Genomic DNA, 10,477 nt, shown 5'->3' with positions numbered 1-10,477 from the left:
GACCGCCAAGAGCTGCTCCTCAAGCTTCCGATTCGCGTCTGGCGCGATGTCGGCCCCCGCCTGACGGCGTGCTTCGCGATGGGCCTCGATGGTTTAGGCGGCGAAGACGGAGTAGCCGGGAAAGTAGTCTGCACAGAGAATAGAAAGTAGCACAAGTCAGAACAAAAATCAGGCGGCAAGGGGCAGGTGAGGAGCGAGGAAGGCGGCTTACCATTGATCAAGTCCTCAATACGGCCGAAGCCTTCATCCAGCGCTTGCCTGGTCTCAGCCCAGCCTGCCGCCTCAGTCTCGAGCTCGGCCTTCAGATCGGCTTCACTATCCTACGCTTCCTTCAGGGCCGCCTTGTGGCTCTCCTCCTGGTCAGCCAGCTTCTTGGCCAGGCGGTCATGCTCTAGGACCAAGGCGGCGTGCTCGGTTTCCTTGACGCGAAGGGCGGCCTGCGCCTCGCTGAGCTGTCCCCTCAAGTAAGCCTTGGACCCTGCAAGCACGAAAGACAAAAGAAAAACCAATGAGGAAGAAGTCGTCAGGGAAGATCTGAACCGACTGCTCAGCAGTCGGCTCGAATCTCGGGGACTACACCCAATGGGTGCGCTGACGCGCCCCCACAGGAGATGAACAAAAACAAGGACGCACTCCGGCTGTTGACCAGGTCTTCGTTTCTCCGGCCCAGCTCCTGAGCCTGGGAGTTGAAGGCGGCAGCACAGAGTTTATGATACTCCTAAAAGGACAGACAGGAGGCGGGTATAAGATGGTTGTCAGGACCTAGTAAGTTCCGAGCCGCCTGCGCAGCAGCCGACTCGGAACTTGGGGACTACACCCACGGAAGAAATCAAGAAAACAAAACAAACAAGGCTAGGAGAGTCACCCAGATGATGGCCCGCGTCGCTAGGAATTCTTGGGTGTACTACTGCAGCGAGGCGGCCTGGGCCTAAAGCCGGCTCCGAACCTCTTGGGCCGCATTCAGCTTGCCTGTCCACCCGCTGGGAGTTCACTCGGACGTGGCGGTGCTGGCCGCCTCCAAGGCCTCCGCCGTCTGGCCGGCACCCGTAACTCGGTGCGGCTCCGACGCGGCGGTGCCTCCCCCCGCACGCCGGCGCGTTGCCAGCTGCACCTCGAGGCCGGCTCCTGCTGTCGGCTCACCACCGGCCGGCTGCTCTGGCGCCGCGGCAGATTGGCCGCCTTGGCCCGCCCCGGTCGGCGCCGTCCGCGGCGTTCCTTCCACGGAGGCCACTTGGACCTCCCTCCTCTCCATCGCCGGCGGCTCTTGGTCGACTTCCTCCGACGGGGGCACTGGGATGTTGGGGGCCACGGCGCGGAGGGGAATGGTGAGCAGCGGAGGCTGGTTGTGCGAAGCCTCCGCCTCCGTCTCCGCAGTTGCAGCCGCCGCCCGGGCCTTGGCTGCCGCATCGGCCTGCTCCTTCGCCGCCTGGGCGGCCGTTCGCTCCGCCACCTCCCGCTCCCCCCGTGCTTCACATGTGTTCCGCTCCGTGGCCTCCCTGAGGTCGGCACGGGGGTCCACGCGGCGGGAGCCTGAAGACCCTCCAGTCGGCCCGACTATGGAGCCGCCCGGACCACGCTCAAGGGAAAGCGGCGCCCTGTCCGGCGAGCAAAGAAAGGTTTAGAAGAGTTTTCAATCAAAGAGAACAACAAAAAATATGCATCCAAGCATTCCACGACTTACGCTGAGATCGCGTGCGGCTGTTTCGCCACCTTATGGAAGCGGGCCGCCTTCGCGGCCGCCTCATCTCGCTTGGTCGCCGCTGTGGAAGCCTTGGACTTCTTCGGCCGGCTGCCGAAGAGGATCGACGCGGCCCGGCGCTTCTGGCCGCCGCCGCCAGCAGCCGGCATGGCGGACGAGCTCGCGCCTTGATGACCAGGCGCCTGCTGGCGGCGTGGGGTGACTTCGACCTCGGCATCATCCGGCCAGTCCTCGAAGCCGGCCGTGAGCCCCGTGCCTCCGGGCTCGTCGCTTTCCCCCATGATGGCATCTTCCATGGCGGCCGCTCCCAAGTCTGGGTCGTCGGCGTCGTCCACCGTGCGGTCGGGGACGAGCTGGCGCTCTACCCCTGCGGCCCCGGTCGTCGGCGGAAGGAGAGGGTTCTGCTAGGGGAGAACCGACTAATCAAAAGACGGCTATCATAAGGCCGGCTACCAACAGGAGAAAAGAAGGAAAAACTTACCACGGGCGGAGGGTTGGCGCGAGAGTACGGCGCCTTGCCGTGTCGCCAGTCCTCGGCGAGCTTGCAGTTGGAGATGTAATTCACCATGTACGACACCTCTGCATGAGGTATCTCCCTGGTGCTCAGCCGGCTTGGGTCGAAGCGGCCTCTCATCTGACACATCATGTGAGGACGGCTTTGGAGAGGAAGTACCCGGTGCTCCATGAAGGCGGCCACCAAGTCGGCTCCGGTCAGGCCTTCCGCCTGGATCATCACCCGAAGCCGAGAGACGGCTGCATTCCCGGCCTGAGACAATGACCTGGCCCGGTAGCTCTACAAGGGTTGCCTCCCAGCTGGCGGGCCGGCTACATAAGCTGGCAGGTTGATGTAGTCGCCTTGCAGGGCGATGTTCTTCACATAGAAGTATGACTTCTGCCAGAGCTTCAGCGACTAGATCAGCAGGATGGGCGGGAACGGGTTGTTCTCGCCCGACCGTCTCATGGCGATATAGGCCCCGCAGGGGGCGGGCACGCCCGCGTCGACGGTGCCGAGTTTGCTCTGGAAGAATTCCCCCTAGAGCTCAAGCGTGGGGAGGACCCCAAGGAAACTTTCGCAGAGGGAGACGAAGGCCGACAGCAGCATCACCGCATTGGGCGTGAGGTGATGCGGCTGAAGGTTGTAGAACTCGAGGAAGGAACGGAGGAACCCGCTCGCCGGAAGGCCGAAGCCGCGCAGGTAGTGCGAGCAGAAGATAACCCGCTCGCCCTCTTCTGGTGTCGGCGAAACCTCGCTCTCCGGCGCTCGACAGACCCGCACGAAGCTCTCGCCGGGCAGGCGTCGCGTCTGGCGGAGGAATTCGACGTGGTCCTCATGGACGTTGGAGCCATCCCATGAGCTCGACAGCGCCATGGAAGCGAGACGATGCGGCGGCGGAACGGAGCGACGGTGGGTGGCTGCGGCGACAAGAAGAAGAAGAATGAAGGCGAAAGGGGGCGGAGCGAGGGAGAGCGTGCGAAGCCTCTGCCGCTCCCCCTCCTCCCCCTACTTATAGACCGCACGGCGGAGCTGAGGAGGCGCGGCGTGGGGGAACGTGGGGATCAACTGTGCCCACTCATCCACGTCCCGCGATTATTGCGCCCCAATGGCGTAATAAAATCGCCGCGGGAAGGCGAGCGGTCCGCGTGGGCCACAGAAGATCCGCGCTCGGGCCGAGGCCTAGGAGTGGCGGGCCCGCGCCTGCAATGGCGTCTCGTCGCACGCGTGCGCTCGCAGGGTTTCACTGCCACGTGGCCCACGGGGAAACCTGCGGTCAGCTCGCGGGTCGACCGCGTTCCCGCCTACAAGAAATGGAGCTCTCCGAAGTCGGCATACACCAGAAAAGCCGGCCCCTCAGGATAGGAAGCTGACCAAGCTTCTCGTCCCTTTACCCGCCTCAAAGCTCGATCAGCTTCGGGGACTACTGTCGAAGTAAATAGCCATGGGTAGCCTAGCCGGCTTCCCTGGCCCTTCTGAAAAAATTACGAGCCCATCCGGCTCTCAAGGATCCAAGACATGGGGTCGCCTTCCCCTTGTCGGCTGTCTCCCAGGCCGGCTATCGGAAGGCGGTCCGACTTTAGCCCTCGTGAAGAAAGCCATGGGAGGGCCGACTTCGAGAAGCCGACCACGAAAAGGCCGACTCCAAGAAGCCGGCTCCCACAAAGTGGTCAAGACCATACCCTCAAAGTTTGCATCCCCTTAACGGCGATGGGATGGGGTGTGGCTACAGTGAAGCCTGCCACCCCCGAATCCCGGAGCACGACTGGCACAGTGCGCCGTACGAGTGGCCATGACCTGTCCGGCGCGACACTGTTGCCACGTTGACCCTGATGTCATCCACGATGGACTACCAGTACGGCCCACAGGCGGTGGGCCCCTTTGGGCAGAGAGACACCCAAAGGCGGCCGTGCATCCCTCAGTCGGCCCGAGACAAAGCCGGCTCTCCATAGCCGGCCTGCCGCCTCCTTCGAAGGAGACGCCCCATTAAGGAGACAAGACACGTTGATGCTACAGTGACCACCCGCCGGACGGCGGCACTGTAGCCACGCCTACCTCGACGAAGCCCTCGTCACCAGGATTGAGCAATAGTAACCAGCCGCCGGCAAGGCCCTGAACAGTGGGACCTGCTTGTCGGCCGAGGAGCCGGCAGCCGGCGGGACCCACCAGCCGGCGGGCCCCAGCAGTCGGCGCAGAAGCCGGCGAGCGTAGTCATAGACGGCCGGGCCCCGTGCCCAGCCGGATTACCATTGTACCCCCGGGGGGTAGGCCTATTTAAACCCCCCGGGACACCCATGCAACGGGTTGATCCCTGCTAGTTCTAGACACCACGCAAGGAGAAGAAGAGAGCGAGCCGTGCCCTTCTTCCTCCTCCCACGAAATAGCTCAAGGAGCATTGTGTAGCTACTTGTTCATCTAGTGATCATGCGGAGACCCCGCAGAGCAGCAGTAGGGGTGTTATCTTCACGGAGAGCCCCGAAGCTGGGTAAGATTCGCCGGCGTGCATGTCTTCACCTCATCCCATTTCCAGGCACTAGCTCCCATAATGATAAGCCACCCGTTCGAATATGTCGCACCTACCACCCGATAGACGGCAAGGCCAAGGAAGGGGACGACGTGTAGCTAGGGAAGACGCGGAAGCCGAAGCCCGCGCGAAGAGGAGTACGAGGGTTCACTGGTTCGGCTATGGTGTGAGGCTTCCGTCACCGCAGGGCTTGGCCAGCGGTGGGAATAGTAGGGGCGGTGAGGCCTCCGCGGCAGCACAGCTGGCCACGGGAGGCAGGAGCATGCGGCATGAACGGCGTTGCTTTGGGCGGCTGGAGCAAGAAGACCAGAGGTTGAAGAAGCACTATGGCCATTGGATGGACATCGTACGGTCACTGGAGCTAGAATCGTTCATATTGACTAAGTTGACAAAGAACTCCATCCCCGACAACTTAGTAGGCCCACAAGTCAGCCACCCACCAAGGCGGGTCCCAACTAGTAGGGGGAGTATTCATTTTTTGTGGGTAATGAGGCGACACTTTCGGTGGGTCCGAGCTGACAGCGGGGGGAACGTTTTTTTCGCAAAATATGGTGGCCCGTCCGGTGGGTCCCAACAGTCAGGGGGAAAATGTATTTTCACCAAATATGGTGGCCCGTCCTGTGGGTCCCTGCTGTCAGGTGGATTTCCTCGTAATAAGGAGGCACTTCCTTGCGGCTGCTGTGGACCCAGCTGTCAGCCTCTCCACGTACAGTACTCTTCAGATGGAAGTTGTTCCTTGACCATGTTGACCACGCCGCACCGAGAGCACCAGGGCGGTGGACGACGGCAAGGCCTAGGAAGGGGACGACGCAGAGCCGGGGAAGACGCGACAGTGGATGCCCACGCGTAGAGGAGTATGAGGGTTCACTGGTTCGCTGCGGTGTGAGGCTGCCGTCGCCGCAGAATAACAGGGGGTGTGGGTGAGTAGAGGGATGGCCTTGCCAGCGGTGGGAGTAGTAGGGGGTGGTGAGGCCTCTGCCGCATCGTAGCCGACCACAGGAGGCAGGAGCACGAGGCACGACTGGCGCTAGTTTGGACGGCTGGAGCAAGAAGTCAAGAGGTTTAAGAAGCACTACGGCCATTGGATGGACATCATACGGTCACTGGAGCTAGAATCGTGCATATTGACTAAGTTGACAAAGCCCTCCCTCCCCGTCAACTTAGTAGGCCCACAAGTCAGCCTGCCACTATACTGGGTCCCAGCTAGTAGGGGGAGTATTCATTTTTTGTGCGTAATAAGGATGCACTTCCTTGCATGCGAAGATATAGCTGGTGGGTCCGAGCTGTCAGCGGCGGTAATGTTTTTTTCGCGAAATATAGAGGCCCTTTCGGTGGGTCCTAGATGTTAGGTGGAGGAATCATTATTTTGCGCGTAATAAGGAGGCATTTCCTTGCGTGCGGCCGTGGACCCAGCTGTCAGCCTCTCCACGTACAGTCCACTTCAGATGCATGCTGGTTGTTGACCACGTTGACCAGGCCGCGCCGAGAGCACCAGGGTGGTGGATGACGGCGAGGCCTAGGAAGGGAACAACACGGAGGTAGGGAAGAATCGTCAGTTGTTTCCCACGCGGAGGGGAGTACGACTATATGCGGGTTTAGTGGTTCATCTGCCGTCGTTGGAGAATAACAGCAGGTGTGGGTGAGTAGAGGGATGGCTAGGCCAGCAATGGGAGTACTGTGGGGCAGTGAGGCCTGCGCAACAGCACAGCCGGCCACGGGGAGGAGGAAGCGGGCAGTCCCGCCAGCGCTTATTTGAGCGGCTGGAGCACGAAGAGCAGAGATTGAAGAAGCACGACGGCCGTTGGATGGACATCCAACAGTCACTCCTTGTGCGTCAACCTTTTTTTAGGAAAGCCTCAAATCTGTGGAAAACAACATACAACCCATCTGCCATTATTTCTAATAATTTATAGCCCATTTGCTAATTCTTAAGGTTTCTTTGGAGCCCATATTCTTTTTGTTATCATTACAGCCCATATTGTGGCCACGGTTAAAAAAATATACGAAATTTTGCATATTTCGGTGCGGTCCGAACTGTTTTTAATCCCAAAATTTCGAGTCACATTCAAACTGATTTTAAAAATAAATGTATATCAATATAAAATCCAACAAATTGTCCATGCATAAAAATTAATGCAATTTAATATCTCGAAATGAAAAAAAAGAAATTTGAAACTAATTGCCGGTTTGATGTGTTTTAAAAATATACAGCCCATTCCTCATTACTGATAGGCCATTTTCTCGTCCAGCCGAATTAATCTCTCCTCGTCTTGAAAGATTTGCAGCCCAATAGGCCTGACAAAGCTACTTACTTGGCAGATCACAAAAAACTACGCTAGCCATTTTCAGAAAGAAAAAAGACTACTGGGCTGGTCTGTGGTAAACATAAAAGAGAAGGCTGTCTAGACAGGCCAGAGTGCCCTGCACAGCCCAGTTGACACCCTGCTTCCGTCTCAAAAACAAATTAGATAAATGCCGCTCCAATTATGGCGACTCATGAAAATGCCACTGCAATTTCCAAACTTTGAAAAATGCCACTGCAATTTTTGCAAAATTTGGAAAACGCCACTGCAATTTGCAAACTTTGAAAAACGTCACTCCAGACTTTGAAAAATGCCACTAGAAATGGCATGAAATGGCATTTTTCAAAGTTTGGAAATTGCAGTGGCATTTCTCAGTAACACCAGATTTGTAGTGGCATTTATCAAATTAACCCAAAACAAAAATAACTAGGCGAGTTGTCGGGTCCCTGGTGTCAGCCACTCGTTGTGCAATTCTCTCGTTTATTGACTACGTTGACAATGGCATGGGACCCAAATGTCAGAAATCCATTAGGAGGAGCCATTTTTTATTGGCTTGAAATAAGGAGGCACTTGCTTGCGTACTGCCATGACCTTGGTGGGTCCCTGCTGTCATCCTCTCCACGTACAATCATCTCCTGATTGTGTACGCGTCAACTTAGTTGGCCCACAAGTCAGCCTCTAAACCTGTGGAGGACAAATACAACCCATTAAAAAAATAACAACCCAATCCATACGTTCAAACGGAAAGTTCAACATTCAGACCAAAGTAACAGGTCTGATCCACATATAGAGTACTGAACTTCCATGTTGACAACCATAGCCAAGTTAACTATCTACTCCCACTAATACTCTAGTAGCGTACAAGTACTAACTTACTCTTAGCTAACTAGACTATGCTGGCCGCCATCTACGGTACACGCTAAACGCCGGCACCAGCGTCCTCCGCCTCGCCTCAGACTTGCCAGGGGTGCGATAGGGCGCGTTGCTCACGCACGTTCGCCCTTTCCACGCCGGCATGGTCCACCGAAGCTTCGGCTTCTAAGCGGGAAACCCACTTGATGAGACGGTAGTAAAAATCGGCTTCGCGAACGCGTGTGTGCCCGACAGCCTCTAGGGCTATTTGCCGGTCGCCGGCCTCCACGTAGTCGGCCCAGTTGCGGGCACTCTGCTCGTGAGTCAGAGAAACGGTGCATTGCCGCTCCATGTCCCACTGGGGACGCAAATCGGCGATACGCTGCTCCTCCGCCAAGCGGTCGCGCTCCAACAACTCCTGCTCCTCCACCAGGCGTCGCGCTCCAACAAGTCCTCGATCTCTGCGTTGCCATCTAAAGACCAATAGAATGCCTCCTCCCTCCGTCTGCCTTCCGGTGAAAACCGAACACTAGTTCCGGCGGTGACCGCCTCCGGCCTCGCCTATCGCGGATGGGCGGGGGCATGGCGGACGTGGCGAGAGCGAGGATAAGTGAAGAGCAACATCGGGCTGGTGGGGGCTTATGAGGATAGGGCGAGTTGGGTCACGGTGCCACCATAGAAGGCCGGGAAACATTACTTATAGGCGGAAGGTAGCGCGACGGTCATCGGTATTCAATGCATAATTAAGCAGGCATGGCTTAGCGCGCAAGCTTGCCGTGGAAAACTAGAGAAACTAAAATTCTGACTATGTCATCCCGTCCTGTCCGTGCTGGGTCGCACGCCGGCATGACGGTTAAATGAGTGCACTCGAATCATCTCCATCCTTGTCAATAATTATTCCACGGATTTGAAAGGCCTGCAACAATTAAAGCACATCTTTTTCGCATCAGTTAGCTGCCTTAATTATGGCCGGCTGCATGCAGGCACTCAAAATCACTCGCAGCCAGTACGCGGAGCAGCCTACAACGAGTCACAGCCGAGGGCATTAGTTGATGAACTTTAGTTGGGAGATAAGGCATTTGCGAACGTTTTTGCTGGTAGTTTCTTCAGATTCGCATGGCATTTTCTTCAGAGCAGCTTGTCAGTTTCTTTAGAGGTAGGCATTTTTATTCAAAAAGCTGCCACTTCGGATCTTGTGTCGCAACTAAAACTACCAGGAGCGCATTAGTAGGCTAGCTAGTGATCGATCAGTAACTTGTAAACACTAAGCGAACAGATATAAGGAACTGTTAATGCATCTCAATGATTCACAGATCATATAGAAATATGTAGCTCCAAAAGGAAATATCATCCACAACTAAAACCAACTAGGACAATTCACATACATAAGATCAACATGTTAATGCATCTCAATGATTCACAGATCATATACAAATATGTAGCTCCAAAAGCAAAGATCTAGAAAAAATATATGTTCTTCCTACTAACATGGATGCTTCTCTTGGCCAACATTCAGTACAGACTGGAAGACAAATTTGTTAGTGAATTCTACAATTCCTCTTGCAAACGTAAGTGGTTTCACCAACAGCTGGAACCATGAGAATGAACCACACATGATGGAGGAACATCCACTACAATATGATTTGGTCTTCTCTCGATCACACGACGAGACTATTTTTGGAATACAAACTTAGACTTAGGCAAAATGATGCCCATTGTATAATCATACCAAAGCAACGAAGCACCTAGTCTTGGCCAATAAATAGTACAACACTACTTTTTTGCAGTCCATGAAGTGACTATCCAATCTTTCTGTGTCTGTTTTCAAATGGCAATGCATGCAGTGACTATACTATTCTCTTATGCAGTTCAACCAAAATTGTGGTCACTTTGTGTGTTTGCCAAATAGCAATGGGCAGACATCTCTGTCTGCACAAATATCAAGCAGCTAGTAAACATATACCCCACCTTGTATTCTCGGTTTAAACATGTCTCTTCCGCTTAGCATTTGTCATGTTTTGCACTGGACAATTTCATACTGAATTGATTTGCTTGTTCAGAGTAGAAATATAGCGCATATTCTTCATCAGACCAAGGATACCCATGTTTGCAGTGATGGAAGAGGTGAAATCGATACAATCGAAATTGAGCACCCAATCATTGAATCCTGTCCTGCACCTCCAACGTAGGTCCACCCTGCTAATAAATTCACATGCAAACCACTAGTATTACTATCTAATGACAGTACAAAAAGATTAGCAAGATAGTAGCAAACCATGTACCTTCTTAATGAACAGCTCATAGTGCCACCAATTGGATATAAAGGTTTGGAAGAAAACATGCTCCTAATGTTGAACCCATTGGACTTTTTGTGCAGTTCCACTAAAATCGAGCATCCCTGTTTACATAGATATTGAAAGTGTGATTACTATAAAAGTGGCACTAGTTGAAGCATAGACTAACAAATATAAGCATTCCAATTTCTTAATGGAAAAGGTAGCAAGACTGTTTCTAACCACCTATTTGAAGGAATAAATAACGCAACAAGGGCTGATGTTAGAAAGGCATATATAGTTCTTTTTGAAATAATGATCGATTCCTGACCT

The sequence above is a fragment of the Triticum dicoccoides genome, chromosome 1A (genome assembly GCF_002162155.2).
Source record: "Triticum dicoccoides isolate Atlit2015 ecotype Zavitan chromosome 1A, WEW_v2.0, whole genome shotgun sequence".
In the NCBI taxonomy this organism is placed as follows: domain Eukaryota; kingdom Viridiplantae; phylum Streptophyta; class Magnoliopsida; order Poales; family Poaceae; genus Triticum; species Triticum dicoccoides.
The sequence above is the reverse complement of the archived record's forward strand: the minus strand, read 5'-3'. Positions refer to the sequence as shown.